Source organism: Amblyomma mixtum, chromosome 7, assembly GCF_055824585.1.
Source record: "Amblyomma mixtum isolate Tamu chromosome 7, ASM5582458v1, whole genome shotgun sequence".
Taxonomy (NCBI): domain Eukaryota; kingdom Metazoa; phylum Arthropoda; class Arachnida; order Ixodida; family Ixodidae; genus Amblyomma; species Amblyomma mixtum.
The window spans coordinates 56,055,011-56,068,563 of NC_143018.1; the positions used below are offsets into that span (position 1 = coordinate 56,055,011).

Here is a 13,553-nt window from a genome sequence, read left to right on the forward strand (position 1 = left end):
TTTACAGCTGCCGTTTCTCTTGCTGCAGCAAATTCTGCGAAAAATATAAGAAACCTGTCCCATCATCGTCTCCTCCTTTCCCCAACACTCGCCCAACGAGTATCGCCTGTAGCTAGCAAGGCGGCGAAAAGCCACACAACCAGCGTGCCGACGAAGCATGCGCGCTCAATCTGACGCCGTTCGTTGTCTAGAATCCACATCCGATACGTTCTGACAATTATGACGTAAATGAGTAGCCTGGCCTGCAAGATTGTATTTGTGAGTACCACGATACTTTTATCTTGAAATGTGTTCAGAAATGAATATGGTTCTTGGCGTAATTGCCGCTTTGACTCAGCGCCGACATTTTTTTTCTCCGGCAGGAAAAGAGAAAGCGACAAAGCACTGGCGCGACTTCTGAATGTCAACTTTCATAGCGAAATGTCTACCTCAAAAGCATGCACAGAATGGTGAGAACTTTATTTTTTAGCTTTGATGAAATGGATTTACCGAACGTTGACTGTCTCTTCAATCACCGTGGCGGATTGTTGTGTGGCCCGACTAATGTTGCATTCATTACGACATTGGCCGTCTATCGTTTGTGCAAGATGAGTATCAGAAGCGCTTATTCTTCCACTGCAGCAGTTCTCTGGCCGCGTGTAATACTTCCGTGCCGGGTGCCTTTGTCTTGGCCAGTTGCAGGAGTACAAGAAAATGCAGAATTCCTGGTCCCAGCGTATTTTATCCATGTTGTCTCTGAATTAATCACCCATGTACTATCAAAAGAGTGATTTCGTGTGGTTTTCCAGTAAGATTTCCGTCTCCCCTGTTACATGCATGCGAAGCGACATCGATAATCTGCTTGCTTTAAAAAAAAGTGTATTCGGTCTCCTGCGTTCAGCTCATTTAGCAAAACTGTGAAAGCCGTCTTTGCATGGAATAATATATTTCATAGAGAAAAAAATATATCTCACAGCTGTTCAACGGGAAGAAGATGCTACCACCTGTGCCATACTTTGCTGGAACTAAAAGACAAGCAACCAGCTCGCAATAGACACGTCATTTTGATAGGAAATATAAAAATAGATTGATTTGTATTAAACACTGTATTTATCTTTTTTGGGACTTTTAATATGTATTTGCGGGTGTGACACGGCAAATTGGGATTAGAAAGTAGCAATACGGTGGAAAAAAATTGGTAAATTCAATTCAATATTTTGCTATTAGTGTGCGGATTTATATTAAGCATCATTCAGAAATTATACTTTCAACATGTCTTGAATGTACCTTCTCAAACATTGCGCGCCACTAAGATCAATGTGTATTTTATTTCTTGTCTTTTTTCTGCGATGGTTTTACTTACACTCATGATCACATCATGCATCTCTTTGGAGTTGCGATGTACAGCCAGGTCATCGTGCAAGAGCTTGGCGAGTAATTTGTTTCAAGGCACTGCAAAAGTTCTCTTACAAGGGGAGCGCAGCGATTAGTGCCGATATGACTCATCGATTCAGCGGTTCCGGGCACAGTGCATTTCAAGATGTACTGGCACCGAAGATGCAATAAATTTCGTTCCTTGAATCTGTTCCTTCTTTTTTTGTATGTCTGCTGACTGCTTATATGTTAAATGATATATATACAGGCTCCGGTTGGTGGAAAACAAGTGGAATATGTCTGCATTGTTGTTGGCCAGCAAGAGGTGTGGTACAAAACTAGGTGCGACCCCCGATCGCATACAATTTCCCACTTGCCTTGCAATTCATATGCCACCTATAAAAGTTAGATCAAGGGTGGAAAAGCGGGCACAAGTCGGAGCGAACCTGAGGCCATTATTGACACTGGCTGAATGTGGGCATACTATTGGCGTGAATGTCGGGCCATAATCCGTAGATTGGCTGAATATGGGCATAGTATTGGCACGAATGTCGGGCCATAATTAATAGATTGGCTGAACATGGGCATAGGCTTGGCACGAACGTTGGGCCTTTGTGGATAGATTGGCTGAACGTAGGCCCAAACCAGGCGTGAATGATGCGTCAATGCTGGTAGCTAGAATGGCTGAGTATAGACCCAATCTTGGCATGAATGAAGGGCCATTGTTGGAAAAAGTCTCGGATTGCTCAAATGCCCATGTAGGACCAATATTCATGCCAACTTCCGCCACTCTTTTGCCACTGTTGGACCAATCAATTTGTGCTGCTTGGGCTCGTTTGCCACGCTCTGTGATAGTGATATTAGCTTACTGCAGAGTGGTGACTCGCACTTTAGGATAGGTGTGACGTATTTATCAGTCACATCGCTTCGGTGTCCGGCCCTGCAACGCCTCCTCATCGATGTTTAATTGGCTACCATTTCCTTGCGCAAAGTGGTGGGTCTTGATGGGCATCCCTGTTTTTTTGAGCTTCTTAAGCATGTCGTACCGTAACGCACGGAAAGCGGGGCAATGAAGCCATGCTACTTCAAGAATTTGACACCCACCACAGGGTCACCATGTTGAATATTTAGCCTTATGGCTTCTATATCAATCGTTCCAGGGTGCTCGGCCCATTGTGTATTGCTCTTTATACTGCACGGTGTGCTCGTTTTGATGGGCAGCGGGATTTCTTTCCCGGCATCAGCATGTCCTAGCGCCTGTGCACCACCGCAACATTTGGGAAAAGAGGGTGACACGCACCGCAGGCTCTACATATCGAATGTTCTGTCCGATAGGTTATTTTTCGGACAATGCGCGGTCTTCTCGTCAATGTCTATTGGTGTTCTGTTCTACTGGAAAAAGCACTATGATCAGACCCTCTCATTTCCATCTTGGGCATGTCGAAACGGCTGTGCCGCACAACGGACCGCCGCCACCGATTTTGCCAAACCGTCTTAACATCGTGCTTTCGGTAGACCTGCCTCGCAATTTGCGGAGCAATTAAAAAAATCACATAGAATTGCTATAACCTTATCTTCGGTTTCAGAGAAGAGTACATTTTGCTCAATGATTTTTTGAGCGAATGAATGAGCCAGCCAGCGAGCGAGGGATTAAGAGAGTGAGTGAGTAGCATGGTGAGTGAATGGCATAGTGAGTGAGTTAGTGAGTGGTCAAATCCGTATTGCAATTGAGCTGGAAAAACGGCTTATTTGTGGGATAAGCGAATGAAGCAGGATATTCACATTTGACAATCAGTTTTTACATTCAGTGCAAAATTACAGGCTTTCATAGTAGCGCTTAAGTGTCGTACCCTGTCTCGTGTTCTAAATGCGAAGTGTGGGCCACCGACGCCCGGCCAAAATTTTAGTCATTCGCATGCTTACCCCTTGAATTTCGTCGTATCCAATGTTTCGGGCATAGGGATAGTAGTACGGTAAAAATCAATTAGTAATGCCATTTTCTCTGGAGGAATGCCATTCATGGTATCTAGAAATTGCTGAAAGAGGGTTTCAAACATGAGTCCCGATCTGGTTTTCGCACACTTATATGCCATAAGGAAAAAAGCTAGGAAAGGAGAGAGAAAGTGCTACAGTACCATTACCGTAGTGCCTTGGATGGATGGATAAAAACAACTTAATTACACACACACAAAAAAAAATCTTCCAGGGTGGTCTCCTACTGGTCCAGGAGTCCACGGGCTAGTGCTTCACGTAAAGCCCGATCCACTAGCCATTTCTGGCCGGCGGGCTGAGCGGTCCGTAAAGCAGCCTCCCAGGAAGAATGAGTGGGATTGGGGATGGGGGATACTGCCTTTGGGGAAGGACATTCCCAAAGGTAATGGAAAAGTGTGGATTTGGGCACGCCACAGGTGTTACAATCAGGAGGAAAGGTGAGATGAAAGCATGAGAGGCGGTATATATATATATATATATATATATATATATATATATATATATATATATTGTGAGACAGGAGACAGAGCGCAGGATGGAGCGAGCTTTAATGGCACCCGCAAGTATGGCGACCAACCCTTCGAAGAAGAAGATGATCGATGATGATGGATATGTACAGATGAAGACGAAGGTCGCATGTTGTGCTTACACTTTCTCCCCTCGCGTACGAAAGCGACCGGCCCGGGCGCAGATTAGAGCACAGTAGGGCGACGGGCAAAGGGTTTGAGGCGGGAAACATGAACAATCTCGGCACCTCGGCAACGACGATCATTAACAGGATGAACAGGGGCAACGCGATAGTTCACCGGGGACGTTTGTTCGAGTACAGTATACGGACCAATATAACGGCTCAGAAATTTTTCACAGAATCCCGGGGTACGCACTGGAGTCCACAGCAGTACCTCATCACCAGGGTGAAAAAATATGGCACGGTGGGAGAGATCATAGGTGTTTTTCCGGGAGGCTTGGGAGGCGTCGGTATTCAGGCGGGCAATGGCACGGCAGTAGGTAAGACGAGAAGTAAACTGTTCGTGAGAGAGTCTGGAAGAGGTTGAGGGGGCGGAGAAGAAAGACGCTTCGAGGGTGAAGGTAGGTTGACGTCCATACACAAGGAAGAATGGGGAGAAGTTGGTGGTTCTTTGCACGGCACTATTGTATGCAAAGGTAACGAAGGGAAGCATGGTGTCCCAGTTGGTGTGGTCGGGCTGGATGTAGGTGGCTAGCATATCGGACAGCGTGCGATGAAAGCGCTCTGTGAGCCCATTGGTCTGAGGGTGATAAGCTGAAGAGATTTTGTGCACGGTTCTGGAGGCGTGAAGAACTTCGGCAAGGATGCTGGAGAGGAAGGACTTGCCGCGGTCACTAATAAGGACACGAGGAGCTCTATGGCGCAGAAGGATGGCGTTCAGGAAGAAGTGGGCGATCTCTGAAGCAGAGCCGGAAGGAACAGGGGCCGTTTCAGCGTATCTAGTTAAGTGGTCGATGGCAGTGACGATCCAACGGTTGCCCGTTGGTGTTAATGGTAAGGGACCGTAGAGGTCAATCCCAACGACTTCAAAAGGGGAGAAAGGACAGGGGAGAGGCTGTAGAAGGCCCGCAGGGGCAGACGTGCTCCGTTTACGACGTTGGCAAGAGATGCAAGGCGCAATATATTTTCCAACAGCGGTTGAGAGGCCAGGCCAAAAGAAACGGCGCTTGATGCGGTCATAAGTTTTCTGAAAGCCTAAGTGGCCAGCCGGGGGGTCATCATGAAAGGCCTGCAAAACTTCTCGGCGAAGAGAACGGGGTACGACAGGCACCCATGAGTCACCGAAGGGGCTGTAATTGTGCCAAAGAAGGATGTTGTCGACTAGCTTGAAAGAGTTAAGTTGGCGACGTAGGCGGGAATTCGGTGGCCGCGTAGCACCGCTCAGACGGTCGATAAGAGTCCGGCAGTAAGGGTCGGCCCGCTGCGCTGAGGCGAGATCGCCAAGACTGGGAGCTGGCATCAAGTCAATGGGTGCGGCGGTCAAGGTTGAAATAGCCGTCGAAAGGGTAGTTTGGCAGTTTGAGGATGCGGAGGACACGGGTTGCGGATGCGGTGGTTGGGTTTGGGCGAGGGGACAACGAGATAGCGCATCGGCGTCCTGGTGTTTCTTGCCCGATTTATAGGTGACGGTAAAGTCATATTCCTGGAGCCGGAGAATCCAGCGGCCGAGGCGGCCGGTTAAGTTTTTCTGCGAGGACAACCAGCACAGGGCATGATGGTCAGTGACAACTGTGAACTGGCGGCCGTACAAATAAGGGCGAAATTTCTGAATGGCCCAGACAACAGCGAGGCACTCTTGCTCAGTTATCGTGTAGTTCTGCTCCGCTGCAGTCAGTGTACGACTGGCGTAGGCGATGACTTGCTCGCACGAAGAGTGCTGCCGCTGCAGAAGAACTGCACCAATGCCGTGTCCACTGGCGTCCGTGTGTAAAATCGTTGGAGCATTGTCGTCGAAATGTGCCAGTATCGGATCAGATGTGAGAGCCTTCTTTAAGGTAGTAAAAGCGACCTCACAGGTCTCAGACCAAACAAACGGCTGGTCAGCGCAGAGGAGCTTATGCAAAGGGGCCGCAATAGAGGCAAAGTTGCGTATGAAGCGCCGGAAGTATGACGCTAGCCCCAGAAAACTGCGCAGGTCTTTGACGCGCGATGGGCGAGGAAAATGCAAAACTGCAGCCACTTTGTCGGGATCAGGCTTTACACCCTTCTGGCTAACGACGTGACCGAGTACCTTGATAGAAGTGGAAGCAAAGCAACATTTCTTGGTGTTTAACTGTAGGCCGGCCTCAGAAAGTGCGCTTAATACTTCATCGAGACGAACAAGGTGTTCAGAAAAAGTCGAAGAAAAAATGACTATGTCGTCGAGGTAGCATAGGCACGTTTTCTACTTCAGGCCTCGGAGAACGGTGTCGATCATGCGCTCGAACGTGGCCGGAGCATTGCATAGGCCGAACGGCATAACGTTGAATTCGTATAATCCGTCGGGAGTGGCGAAAGCAGTTTTTTTCCTTGTCGGCCTCATGCATTGGTATTTGCCAGTATCCGGATCTTAGGTCGAGACTAGAGAAAAATTGTGCACCTTGGAGACAGTCGAGGGCGTCATCAATCCGAGGCAGCGGATAAACATCTTTTCTAGTGATCTTGTTAAGGGCGCGATAGTCAACACAAAAGCGTACTGAGCCATCCTTCTTTTGAACCAGCACAACAGGCGAAGACCAAGGACTCGAAGAAGGGCGTATGATGTGGCGCTTGAGCATGTCGGCTACGTTATCTTGAATAACCTTGCGCTCACTAGAAGACACACGATACGGGCGACGGCGAATGATGCCCGAACCATCTGTGTAGATGCGATGCTTAGCGGCTGTGGTTTGGCTCAAGGTTGTTGCCTGGGTATCGAAGGAAGCGGCATGCTTGGTCAAGACGGCAAGCAATTCATCTTTTTGAGTCGGGGTGAGACCGGGGCTGATAGCAGCTGAAATAGATGCAGAGGCAGAGGCAGGGGTCGAAAGAGCGAAGCTTGATGGGGCAGAGGAAAGAACGGCCACAGGTTGAGTGGTATCCACAGAAGCGATGGCTGTGCCTTGACGCAGAAGAATGGGTTCCGGCGTAGTGTTGAAGGCAGTCAGTAGTGAAGACCCATTGGTGAAGCGGAGCAGGGACGCGACGAGAAAGATGCCCCTTGAGAGAAGACGGGGGCTTGGTGTGACGAAAACGTCCCCAGCGTTGACGTGGGCAGAAGCAACAGAGAGGACATCTTCGCAGCCGGGGTAAAGTACATGATCAGCGGTGGTAACCAGATGATGAGAAGGCAGGACAGAAACGGCTGAAAGGTCGGATTCAGAAGCCTGTAGAGTAGGGGGACAGCAGGTGATTACAGCTTGCGCAGAGTGGAGGAAGTCCCAGCCGAGGATGAGGGGATAAGCACAGGAGGGAAGCACAGCAAATACTATGTAGTGCAGGATGCCGTCGATAGTGACTCGTGCCGTACACAATCCGGAAGGACGCATTGATTCATCATTGGCAGCACGGAGAGAAGGACCACTGTAAGGGGTGCGCACCTTGCGAAGACGAGAACATAAATCAGAACTAATTACAGAAATGGCGGCGCCCGTATCGATCAATGCTTCTACTACAGTGCCTTCAATGTCAACGGTTAACATGTTCGATGGCTGTGCAGGAGGAATTGAGAGGGCGGCGTGCGGTGCAGTTTTACCTCCGGAAACTGCACAATTTAGTTTTCCGTGTGGCCAGTTGTCTGGGAGGATGGTGGACGTAGAGGCGATGGCGAGCGGCGGAAAGGCGATGGGGAGCGGCGGCGCGACGGCCTGTCGGTCGAGGAGCGGTCCGGAGAGGTAGAGGGATAGGAGGGACGATAATTGGTATGGTCAGCAAACGGTGGGCGGTAAGCGTACGACGAGTGCGGAGCGTCTTGGGAGAACTCCCCGTACGATGGGCGACGAGGAGGACTGGAGGCAAACGCCGGACGGTAAGCAGGTGACGAGTACGTAGCTCCGTTGCGAAAGTCTGGGTACCACTCGCGCTCGTCGCGTTGACGCCGACGACACACACGGGCAACATGCCCGCGAATTCCGCAGTAGTGACACACCGGCCGACGTGCAGGCGGACTCCAAACAGGACACATAGCGGGGCTCGGGGACACAGAGACCGGAGTTTGCTGGACGGGCTGTGGATGCGACGGGTAAACAGCAGCAGGAGGCGTCGCAGCAACCTGGGCATAGGTAGGCACAAAACGCGGTACAGGTGGTTCCGCAGCCAAGGGGCGAGTGACCGAAGCGAGCTCGTCTTTGATGAGATCACGCAAAGGCGAGGACGACGGGGCTGGAGGCGGGTGGGAATCAACTGGCGGTAAGGTGGAGCCGTGCAGTTCCTCCCGGATAATGGAGCGAATGAGGGAGCGTAAGTCCACGTCGGGTGAAAGTGGGGTGTCCCAGGTGTCTTTTAACCGAAGCGACTGAAGGTCGTCAAGACGATGGCAAGTTGTTCGGATGTCTTGGACTGACGTTGGATTCTGAGCAGCAAGCGTGTTGAAGGCAAATGACCCAAGCCCTTTCAGAAGATGACGTACCCGATCGTTCTCTGACATAGCGCTGTTGACACGTCGACACAGGGCAAGCACGTCTTCAATGTAGGATGTGTAGGACTCACCGGGTAGCTGAACGCGCGTATCTAGCTTTTTTTTGTAGACAGCGGGGTTTGCACCGGATGTGCCAAAGATTTGTCGTATCTGTGCCGAGAAGTGAGCCCAGTCCGGGATGGCATCTTTGTGGTTGACGAACCAAGTCTTGGCCACGGCAGTGAGGTAGAACGACACGTTTACGAGTTTCATCGCTGAGTCCCAACGATTATAGGCACTGACCTGGTTGTATTGGTCGAGCCAGTCCTCGACATCGTCCCCACGAAGACCAGCAAAAATGGGAGGCTCGCGCTGGAGTGTGGTGATGGTCCAAGTGGGGTGTCCAGATGATTCGGAAGAACCGGGTTGGCTCATCATTGCTGGCTCCAGACGGTTCGAATCGAGAGGAAGAAGAACGGGGGGCCCACCGGGAGTACGAGTGGTGTTGTCACTGACGGTAGCCAGCGGTGCGGATGGTACGAGCAGGTGGCGACCGGAACGTAGCTGCAGTCTGGCGGCGGAGAGGACGCAGGGATCGAGAGCACACTCCACCACTTGTGAGACAGGAGACAGAGCGCAGGATGGAGCGAGCTTTAATGGCACCCGCAAGTATGGCGACCAACCCTTCGAAGAAGAAGATGATCGATGATGATGGATATGTACAGATGAAGACGAAGGTCGCATGTTGTGCGTTGAGCGATGATGATGGATATGTACAGATGAAGACGAAGGTCGCATGTTGTGCTTACAATATATATACATATATAGTGTGGTGACAATAAGGAAATATCGTATGCAGCACTGAGAATCAGTGAATAGGCATCTAGGAGGCCCACAAACCGAATGGAGAGGAGCTAAAATATAACCAGAATAGGCCCAAGCGTCAGACTAAAATACATATATTATTACAGCAGTCTAGGCCAATTGAAGGTAAATAATTATGAGGGATGAATAGCCTAATCAATTGCACGATCTGCAAGGACACCAATAGGCATTATTATGCGAGACTATCTTATCAAGAGTAATATAAAATATTCACAAAATTTGAAAAAATTCTGACCTACAACAAAGCGAAAATGATATAACGTTGAAGCAATGCCAGACTTTTGGCGTGCAAACAACCACCACATTGGCGCAGATTTGCGTGCTCTTGACAACAATGCTTTAGTGCACACTCAAATCCGGTGGACGCAAAATTGGTTTTAGATATCAAATTTGAACCACTTTTTGTGGTATCGAGAGAACAATATTACTACAATTAGTAAAAAATTGTGATTTTTCGCCCGTGCTGCAATATTAAAAAAATAATGGCATTGCCATATTGTAGATCGTATGAAAATCAACGTACCAAAATCATCAATTTGTATGCTAAGCATTTAGCCAGACCACCACTGTTCCCTAAGTGTTTGCATGATATCCTTCAATTGTGCAGTTGTTCACACTGAAGTAGGGCTGGAAGATGGAAAATTGAGGACTTTTTATTCTTGCATTATCGAAACATACCATTGAGACATCAAATGTGCAGTCTATTGATTGAAAGCGCCAGCAGAATTTAACAGAAAGAGGAATCATTTGCTTCAGTTCAAAAATCCTTTTTGAGCTACCAGAAATGAACAGGGAAACTTCAATTTCGGTAACTCGGTGTTATTCTAAACACGCTCACCACAAAGACAGTTTTTTCTGTCACAACCGGAAACGCATCTATCAACTCTTTCTTCTAAAACAATTGCAATAAAAGGGGAGTTTATTAGACATCTGGAAGGGCTGGCACCAGATCGGGGGCACGGGCTGATCGAGTAGCGGCGGTACCAGGCCGAAACCAAGAGCGAGCTCCAGCTCTCGACGAGCGCGGCCACCGGTATTGGAGGCCCACAATTGCTTTGTCGTCAGTGCTTGCGCTCTGTCTTCTTCATTGCAGCTGCCAAGGCGGAAACAGGGAGCCATCCTGGCGACTCAGGGCGAGGAGATTACGATGGGGTCGTAGTACAGTTTTAGCCAGCTCACGTGAACATTTTTTCGGCGGCGACGGCGGTGGTCCGTGCAGGGCGTTACGCGTTCGAGTGTGTAGTTCACATGTGACGGGCGCTGCATGATACGGTAGGGACCGAGGTACATAGCCGCAAACTTGGATGCAGCCGGCAGAGACAATCAGACAAGCGAGTCAGTGGGAACGTCATGGTGGGCTTGCCTTGGTCACTCGCATATTTGCGGAGGCCTTGAGTGGCGGACGTCAACGAGCGAGCCAGCTGGCGGCAGCGGTCGGCATTACCGGCAGCGTCGGAGAAGAAGGTGCATTGAGAACTGTCGGGGTTGTAAGGAAAGATAGTGTCCAGAAGACATGAAGGTTCACGGCCGTGTAAAAGAAAGAAAGGGTAAAAGCCGGTGGTGGCCTGGGAAGCAGTACTGTATGCATACGTTAGGAACGGTAGGACTTGATCCTAATTAGTGGCTTCAAAGGAAGTACACATGGCGAGCATGTCACCAAAGGTCCGGTTGAATCTTTCAGTGAGGCCCTACGTTTGAGAATGATAGGCGGTGGTAGTGAGATGAACTGTGTGGTAAACATCCAGCAGCTCGTGAACGACTTCGGATAAGAAAACAGGGCCGCGGTCGCTCCGTAGTTCCAGAGGGCCTCCGTGACGTAGGACGAAGTGATGAACGAAAAAGGGTGCGATGTCGCGAGTAGTAGCCGAGGGCAGGGTGGCTAAACATCTTGTGAGGTGGTCCATGGCTACGAGCACAGGCCCACGAATCTTCGCAGCTCCTTAACAGAAGTCGGTTTGGGAAAGTGCGCGACAGCACGGAGCTTCTTTGAATTGGGCAGGACGCCATCCGTGGAGACAACGTGACCGAGTATGGTCAGCCGGGGGGAGCCAAATCGGCATTTCATTAGGTTCAGTTCGAGACCGGCGCCTGTTAGACAGGTCAGTACTTTGTGAAAGCGCTTGAGATGAGTCGGAAATTCGCGCAAAAAGATTGTGTTGTTGTACGTGAGGGAATACGTGCTCTACGTACGCGTTCGTTCGTTTCGTTCCCAAAGAAGGAACTCCGGTATAACGTAACAACTGGTTTAATTGGCTGAATGGTAAAATAAGAAAACTTTACAGAACGATTGGAAGCACGACCTGTTCGTTCAGCGTCTCACAAAGCACTGTCCTTTCGATGCCGGGCCGAGTCTTCCTTTTTCCCTCTTCTGCCGCCGCTCCCGCCTCTCCGACCTTGGATAGTAGAATTCCCGGAAAGCCTGCCGCCCGGTTCAGGGACGGTCGCGGGGGAACGGCCACGGGAGCCCCTTTCGGGCGCCTGCCGCCTGGTCGGCTCGCGTGCACACACTCACACACGCACACACAGGCGCGCACACACATGTACAAGGGTCCTTGACCGAGGAAATCGCGTGTCGAATGGCGCCGCATTTTGTCCCCCTTTTCGTCTCCGACACACTCCCCCCCCCGAAATGACGAAGTCGTTTGCTAGCCACTTTGCTAAGGTCGATTCTGCACAGAAACCTAATGATAGCAGGTGTGTTATGACTATACTAGATCGAAAACTATTTGACAGTAAGGTGTCATCCTTCGACTGGAACTCATTTATATCACGAAATAACAAAGATACCGCCTACGATAACTTTGTTTTGGTTCTTAAAAATTTAAAAGAATCCTGCAAAATAAGTATCATTGTCAAAAAACGAAATAATAATTGCTTCTGGCTTACAGCTGACATTCTCGCAGCCATTAGATGCAAAGAAGCGCTGTGGTCAAAATGTCGCGCTTCACCAAAAAATGCAAACTTACGAAATGAATTTCGGGCTGCTAGGAACAAAGTAACCGCTCTTCTTCGGTCCTCTAAAAGGCGTTACTATGCTAGCCAGTTTCGCAATTGCCACCATGACGTGGCCAAAACTTGGGCTATCGTGAACGAACTGCGTGGGCGTCAGCGTAGACCGGTCAAGGACGCAATAGAGCATAGTTTTGGTCACTTGACATCCTCTTTGGCAAATGATTTTAATAACTTTTTTTCTAAAGAACAGCGCATTGCCCGTGCCACATCACGTTCGCCGTTACTTCCTTCTTCTGTGATTGACTCAGCATTTCTTCCATACATAACACAGCCAGATCTTTTCAGCATAATCTCCAGTCTACGGCATAACAAATCGGCTGGAATTGATGGAATATTTATCAGCGACCTTTCCAGAAACTTCCAAAGCTTGAAGTGTGTCCTTCTTTTTATGCTAAATGATATGATTGAAAGTGGCCTCTTACCATGCTCTCTTAAACAAGCGCGTGTTATACCACTTTACAAGGGTGGCAAAAGAAATGATATCTCGAATTATCGCCCAATATCTATCGTGTCATGTATATCACAAATTTTAGAAAAACACGTCCTATGTACAATGTCAGCATTTTTGCTGAGGCATAACGTGCTTAGCCCACATCAATACGGATTTGTTGCTGGTTTTGGTACCCAAACGTTATTAGAAAAGATGTCGGATTCCGTTCATTCTAGTTTTGATCAAAATGAAGTGGCATTTGGTCTCTTTCTTGATGTCAGGAAGGCATTTAATACTGTTCACCATGATATTCTCTGTGAAAAGTTGTTTTGCTATGGTTTTCGTGGTCCTTTTCACATGTTACTAACAAATTATGTGTCTCAGCGATCTCAAATGGTGGAACTTGGACCTGTGCAAAGCAGAATTATAGACTTATATAGTGGTGTTCCCCAGGGATCCATCTTATCACCCCTCTTATTTAATCTCTATGTTAATGACCTCCCCAGCATTATAACTTCATCACAGATTTATCAATATGCAGATGACACCCTCCTCATCTCATCTAATACAGATTTTTCTTGCGCACTCCGTCAACTTCAACAGGACGCTACTAATCTATACGATTGGTTTCAATGTAACCTGATTGATATAAACCCCCAAAAACTCATCTAGTGTGCTTTAGAAATGCACACAAGCCAATCCCGAAAAACGCTGCGGTTTTTTTGCACAGCTCCAGTTGCACTGCATGTTCTTGCTACCCCATTACATGTGTTCCGTCC

The 13,553-nt window shown here is 48.8% G+C and overlaps 1 pseudogene; it reads right to left on the bottom strand.

Annotated features, from left to right (window-relative positions):
* Nucleotides 1-13,553, bottom strand: part of LOC149336129 (uncharacterized) — a 568,238-nt pseudogene that overhangs the window by 308,791 nt on the left and 245,894 nt on the right.